Source organism: Mustela erminea, chromosome 2, assembly GCF_009829155.1.
Source record: "Mustela erminea isolate mMusErm1 chromosome 2, mMusErm1.Pri, whole genome shotgun sequence".
NCBI lineage: Eukaryota > Metazoa > Chordata > Mammalia > Carnivora > Mustelidae > Mustela > Mustela erminea.
In genome coordinates this window covers 60,922,305-60,929,563 of record NC_045615.1, presented here as the reverse complement: position 1 = coordinate 60,929,563, position 7,259 = coordinate 60,922,305, and the positions used below count along the sequence as shown (strand labels likewise).

General features: G+C 39.7%; 1 protein-coding gene across 2 annotated transcripts in view; it reads left to right on the top strand.

Annotated features, from left to right (window-relative positions):
* Positions 1–802: 802 nt before the first annotated feature.
* SLC9B2 (solute carrier family 9 member B2) overlaps positions 803–7,259 on the top strand; it is a 52,509-nt gene continuing 46,052 nt past the window's right edge. The window contains exon 1 of one of the 2 annotated variants that reach the window (XM_032333030.1): positions 803–1,404. The gene's annotated coding sequence lies outside the window, so the exon portion shown is untranslated. The remainder of the gene's footprint in view (positions 1,405–7,259) is intronic. The other variant, XM_032333032.1, reaches the window with a different exon arrangement.

Sequence of the window (7,259 nt, the reverse complement as noted above, 5' to 3'; positions counted from 1 at the left end):
GTTAATCAAATGGGGTGATGTGTCAATGAAGAGCACATGACTGAAAGAAAAGGAAAAATATATTTCATTCCTGTGGTAAGAGGAAGCTGGATACCTCCAGAAATTTCTGCAAGCTTTAGGAGAGGAAGAGCAGTTCACGAAAATACAGTAATCACTTTAGATGCCCTGAACATTATTAGATGGACGTGGGTTCATGAACCCACACGACTCACAAAGGAGGGCCTAAGAGACAAGAATGAGTGGTTTCTATCTGGTGGAGACATCGCCTTGATGTTGTCCTTCTTGCTTGAAAAGTGGTGATTAAAACTGACCCAACAAGTGAAAAACAGGTAAGACGATTTTTATTCCTGAAGGAAATGAAAATTACCCCGAAAGAGGCACGTGCATATAGACACACTCACTTGAAAAGCGGAAATACAAAGGAAAGGAAGACAGAAATGGAAGGGAATTAAAAATATATATATATTTAATTTCTTTATTTGAGAGAGAAAGAATGAGAGGCAGCATGAGAGGGGAGAGATCAGAGGACAAGCAGACTCCCTGCTGAGCAAGGAGCCCAATGCCGGGCTGGATCCCGGGACTCCAGGATCATGACTTGAGCCAAGGCTGGCGCTTAACCAACTAAGCCACCCAGGTGCCCCTGGAAGGAATTTTAAAGGAAAAAAGAAACTGCTGATGGGAAGGTTAAAATCTGAAATGATACAGTAAGACGGGCTGGTGTTAAAAAAGCAATAAAGAAGCGGGGGTGGTGGGGGGAGTCCTTCATCCCACCTAACTGGGTCACCCAAAGAATCCTGTCTTCCCACCGCTTCTGCGAAGACACTTCTAAAAAGCACATCTGAAAGGTGGGGCTAAAACCCAAAATGTAGAAGTCGTTTTAGGGAACGTTAAACGTCGTTAAGTGGCTGTCCGGCCTCCACCCCTGGCTCTGGAAGAGCCAGCGCTGCGCGCACTCGCCAGGGTCTCGTCGTCGCCGCGGTCCGAGCTCGCGGGGCGACCTTTCCTGGGGACGCGCTGGTCCGGGCCCCCGCGGTCCGCCAGGCCAGAACCCACGACTGAAACATAGCGGGGCCGCACCGAAGTCTCGGGAAGGGGGCCAATGGTCCGCCAGGCTTCCCGGCCTGGAAAGGCAGACGGCGCCTGGAGCGGCCGCGCTGGGCCCGGAGGAATCACTCCCGCGCCACCTGGCCAGACCTCTTTCCGCCGGGCCGCTCCGCGCGTGCGGGGAAGGCGGAGCCTCGGAAGCCCCCGGCACGCCCAGCGCCCGGATATTTGCATATTTCGCAGCCTCGGGCTCCGCCTGGGGAGATGCTCTGTCTGGAGACCCTGCGCGCCTGGCTGGACCGGGCTTCTCCGCAGACATTTTACCCTGTTTCCCACCCTTCCTGCGCTGGAGACCGCGAGGTGAGTAGCCCTCAGAGGAATCTAAGGGCCCAGAGCGAGTTTTTGTTGTTTGTTTGTGTTCTCCTTCTCAAAAGAACTGGAGGGTGTTGCTACTGTGGGCTTCGTTAGCATCGCGAAAAGCTGAGAACCACCAGATCCTACTGAGTGGAAAATACAACCGCCTGCTCAAAGTGCACACTGCCTGTGGCTTTTTTTTTTAAACTTAGCAGCCATCGGCTTGTTATCTCGCCCTCCACTCTGGTGATTTGTTGCCCTAAAAGATTAATATCAGAAAGCCACCATTTCCTTTAGCCTCCTGTCAAGAAACGGACACCAGTGGACAGAGAGAAGACAACTACCTTCCTTAGCCTGGTTAACCTCTGTTTTCATTGAAAGACTGACACCCCACTCCTCCACTCTATAAGGGGAACTCCACCTGACGTTATTGCTGCTGAAAACTGCTGTCATAAAGTTCTGGCTTACTGTTTCTAAGAATGAAATATTTCACTCCCCTTTTTTTTTTTTAAAGACTTTATTTATTTATTTATTTATTTATTTGACAGAGCGCGCTCACAAGCAGGTGGAGCAGCAGGCAGAGGGAGAGGGAGAAGCAGACTCCCCGCTGAGCAGGGAGCCCTGTGTGGGCTTGATCCCAGGAGCATGGGATCATGACCTGAGCCTAAGGCAGATGCTTAACCAACCACCCAGGCGCTCTTGAAACATTTTGCTTTAGCAAATACCTGTGTGTCTTCTCTGGGCCAAGCAGACATAGGAACAAGAAATACAAATATGAATTATTTGTTTCTGCCATTCGGCACCTCAAAATCCAGTGAATCAGAATATACTTAAGTGATTAGGTACTGTGATTTGTGCTATACTATTGATGTGAGCAAAGTGGCTGATTCACATAATATATTTTCTAGAATATTAATCTCTTTAGAATTATAACCCTATTGACTAGAGTTTTGCTTTTTTTTTTTTTTAAGGATTTCTATAGAAGTGGGAAAAAGTCTGTGATGTAGGTCTGTCTTGGAGCTACTCTAAAAATTGCTGTGCTGCATATAGAGGGTTGGCATTCACATCCATTCCTACCTGCATCTAGTATGCCTTCATGTACAGAACAAACTGGAAAACTAAAAACACTTCCTAGACTCCATTCCAGCTAGAGCTCTAGGTGTAAAATTAGGGTCTGGCAAGTAGATGAACTTGTCTGAAATTTCAAAAGCAGAGGTGAGGTACAAGCAAGCTCCCTGCTATTTTTGGCTGTTTGCTATTGGCAGGGAAGGTCCAGGAGATGCCAGTCCTTGTCTTCAGAACTGTGGGTATGGGGAGAGACTGAACAGCAGCAGTGACAACCAGACTCAGCATTGTCATGTCATATCACCAACTCTGTGGCTGTCAAGAAGCAGTTGAGGGAAGTGGTGAACCTTATGTTCCCTGTCCAGGCAGCTTCCAGATCCCAGCTCCTTGGAGTCACAGCTACAGTGGTGTTCTTGAACTCCATAATCCTTGCCAGCCCTTCAGATTGTAGCAAAAATAGTAAATTCTTCAGTGGCTCATTGGTTAGTGTTCTAGATGTCATTCCTGGAGGCCCAGTCTAGAACCTGCACTTCTAGCCCTTTCAACATTCTCTAGCCTTTAAATAATTCACTTAATTCCCTATGTAAATCCTCTTCCTGTTTAAAATACCTGAAGTGGCTTCAATTTCCTGTACTGACTGATTAATATGTTTGCTATGTGGCTTCTGTCACATAGCAAATCTCTTCCATTTCTTTTTTTTTTTTTTTTTAAGATTTTTATTTATTTATTTATTTGACAGAGATCACAAGTAGGCAGAGAGGCAGGCAGAGAGGAAAGGGAGCCAGATGCAGGCGATCCCAGGACTCTGGGACCATGACCCCAAGGCAGAGGCTTTAACCCACTGAGCCACCCAGGCACCCCTCTCTCCCATTTCTTTAGTTGGGAAATGAAACCATGAGATTAATTCAGGGGCTTGCAGTGATGTGAATGCCCTCAGTTGGGCTCCACCCTCTGCAGTTGCCACAGACAACCCCCACACATTTGAGTTTGGCCCCTGAAGGTATTTGAGTTTGTTACCCTCTGACTAGGTTAACTCTGAATTCTCCTGCTCTACAAATGTAACATAAAATGCTTCACTTAAAACTTCTACAGAATATGTTCCGTAACAAAGGATTGTTGAATATCTATTTAGTATTTTCTAGCCTTGTTGTTAACTGGTAGGCCAGCGAATCTTGGTCAGCACACAAACACTAATGGTAGAACACATCGTTCTCTGAGAGAAAAGGATTTATAGCTTTTTCTACACAAAGCCTCGGAACATTATATATGGGAAAACAGAGCTACCTATATATGCACTTGTGTAATGAGGGAGTGTTCTAAGTGTTTTGTAGTTATGTGTCACACATGTTAAGAGTACAATTATGAGAAATTTTAAAGAGTTTTTAACAGCCTTCTAAAGTCATTGAGTGTCTCTTATCCATATAATAAAATCTCTTTACCTTTTTTAGAAATCTATTTTATTTATTTTCTATTTTACTTAATTTATTTTTAAATTTATTTTTATTTATTTTTTATTTTATTGATTTTTATTTATTTAGTTTAGATTAAAAGGCTTGAATTTGGCACTCTTATCTGTGCTTTTCAGTACAGTATATGTATGCTTTTTTTCTCAAGGAAAATCTTATGAAAGGAAGATAAAGCACGGGGAGTACTCTATTAATACTGTATTAGGATTTTCTGTGACAGAGGCATTATCACCATTTTATAGTTGGGGAAAAAAACCTATCCAGACTGGCTAACTAACTTGCCCCAAATGGCCCAATCAGGAGGCAGTGACACAAGGATTTACATTCAGGGTTTTCATCTCCGTCTTCCTCTGACTGCTCCACATTTTTGCAGCACTATGCTAATTATATTCTAATTAATGTAAATGTGCATAGAATTCCCTACATGCACTTTTCCTTTTCTCTCCTCATCCAATGGTGCCCAACAGCCTCGCCCGCAGATTCTGTTGGCAATAAGTAAATCATGCTCAGCCCTAAGCCAACAGCTGGCATAAAGGAATGGTGGCACAGAGATTGATTTAGACCAAGCATGATTTATCCCTAGGGGTGGAGAAGGTACACACTGGCATACCTGAGTAATGGCTCTTAATAGGTAATAGGTTGCGTTGCCACACTTGGGGAGATTGAATCTTGGAAATTCTGATTTCAGTAGGCCTAGAGGTAGTATTTTAAACTTTGAATAAATGCATTTGTCCTTGGTAGGGAAAGGAATTAGAAAGCAGAGAAGCAAGTGTTGGGTCCCTTCTCACTAAGAATAATTTGCTTGTTTTCATATCTCATTACATAGTGTTTTACTTCACAATGATTCAACCAAATCGCTGTACCAGCTAACCAAATAGAACAGCAGTTGTTTTCCTTTGATTACTTGGTCTTGTGTGGTCGGCACACCTAACACTTTCAGATAAGGTCATTCTGTTCCGGGAAACATTCTTAGTCATTTTAGTAATTAATGCAAGGAAATTTTAACTTGACCTTCACTTGACCTGAATTTCTCACTGCTGGGTAGGTATCCTTTTGGGGAATGAACATGAGATCAAAGTTGATTAGCAGAATCCAGAAACTGGAAGGTTTCTGTATGTTGCACACAGACACTATATCAGACTGCGAAACTCCACTTTCAAAACAAGTGATAAACAACAAAGGTAGGAGTTTTTATTGTCATTACAGTGTACTTAATAAAGAGTTGTGGAGATGTTCTTTCAAATGTATGATTATAGCCCATACAGTACTCTAGCCATGTATATAAATTCTCATTAAGATTACCCCATTAAGTATTGGTCTGTCCCCAGGTCAGAGAAAATAACAAGAATTACCAGCCTTTATCTGTGTAATGACTCCTTTACAGTAAGTTAGTTGATAGCAATAAGCATATTTTACTTGACCAAGAGCCTGTGGACATTCACAAATTGAGAGTTCTTTTATTTCCTCTAGAATATTACAGAAAACACTTTTAAACATTTAGATTATTAAAATAATCCACAAAAGAGAAGGCTGACTTAACAGACATTTTTCTATATGTGAAAACATATTTACAAAAGTGGTTTTCAAAATGTGCTTCACTTGCCAGGAGGAATAGGGGTCAGTGGACAGGGCTCCTGCAGCTCCATCTTTATTGGTCCTATGTGTTAGATTTCAGGATAAGGTTTTATTTGATGAAAGATTTCTTTATTTAAAAAATATTTAAAACTGCTGTAGAAGATGTTAGGCACTTCTCCATCTTCTTAGAAAAACACAAAAACAAACAAACAAACAAAAAAATACCTTAAATTGTAGCATCGGGATTGAGTTACCTAAAATAAAATTACTAGATTTTATCTCTGAAAAATATTATTACTGAGGAAAGCTGTATAATTTTCTTTTCACTAAAAGTTTAAGAATTATGTAGCTTTTAAAAATGTATTTTGAATTGCATAAGAAAATCTTCTTATCATAAACATCCTAACAATGCAAAAATATGGAGAATAAAAATGAAATTCCCTCTAATTCCATTTCCTTCCCCAAAGGCAACTACTATTAACAGACTTTTTCAATTTATTTACATACATATACATATGCATAATCATTCATATTCTTGATCTGTTATTCTTGATCTATAATTTTCTCTCAAGTTTAGAGGAAGGATTTAGGAGACTGTTCTTTTCAAGTCCACAGCTCTATGATTTGGGTGGCATATGTCCCTGGTATTGCAACATGAAGTGCAAATTAAGCCAATATGGTTTCTAAGCATGTAGGTCAGTTCTGTAGGAAATTCTGTATACTGGGAATGTTAAAGAGAGGCATAAGTGGCCAACAACCTTTGCGTATGTTTTTAGAAAACTCTTGACCTGTTAGTGGGGAATCACAACAGTCATAACAGCGACATCCTTTGGCTTAGTTCAAAACACATTCTTCTATTGAAATCTATATTTGTGTCACAGAACTTTAATTAAATTAACATGATTTACTGAATTATGAAATCTATAAAATTCTACCATTTGACATGAGATAACTTTTTTCTAATATGGTTTATTGTTGTGTATTGGTCTGCATAATGCAATATCTTGATTGAGAGCAGCAAAAAAAAAATTTCTTCTGTTTGTAGACACTTTTAATATTTATCTAAAATGTGCTTTGCCTTCTTACTTCTCAGTAACATTTTTTATATACAAAAATATCTCAAAATATCTTAGTTTAACTGATTTAAAAATAAAAGAGTTCCTTAATCCTTAGAATCTTAAGGTATATTAAAATGGCAAGTTGCCACTTAGCCAATTAATTAATAATTCATAATATGTAAATAATATTTGTCATGAGTACAGATTAAAAGTTCCTGTTTCATTTATTTTGCCACCAATGTTGTGCAACCTAAATGGATTGGTAAATTTTGTTGTTTATAATAAACTGTATCGCAGTCGTAACAATGAGAAAGAGTAAAGCTAAAGATATTGCAGGATAGAAAATAAAAATATTTTCTTATAGGATATGTTTCCAAACTTACAATTAATTATGGCTATACATGAGTAGGATTCTAAACAAAATGTTACAGCAAAAATATAAAATATAATGCAATGATTTGGTAGAAATTACATGAAATCAAAGATACAGATTAAAGAATTCTCTCATTTCACAAATTTTTACACAGTTTTACTATGATACTTGGCTTATACTGGCTGTGTTTATTGAAAATAGTTATTTAGCTTCTCTAGCCTTTAGTTTTCTCATACAAATATTAAAGATATTGAACCAGGTAATTTCTAAAAGCCTTTCCAACTTTTATTATCCCATTAAATTGTGATTCTTAATTACTAGGAA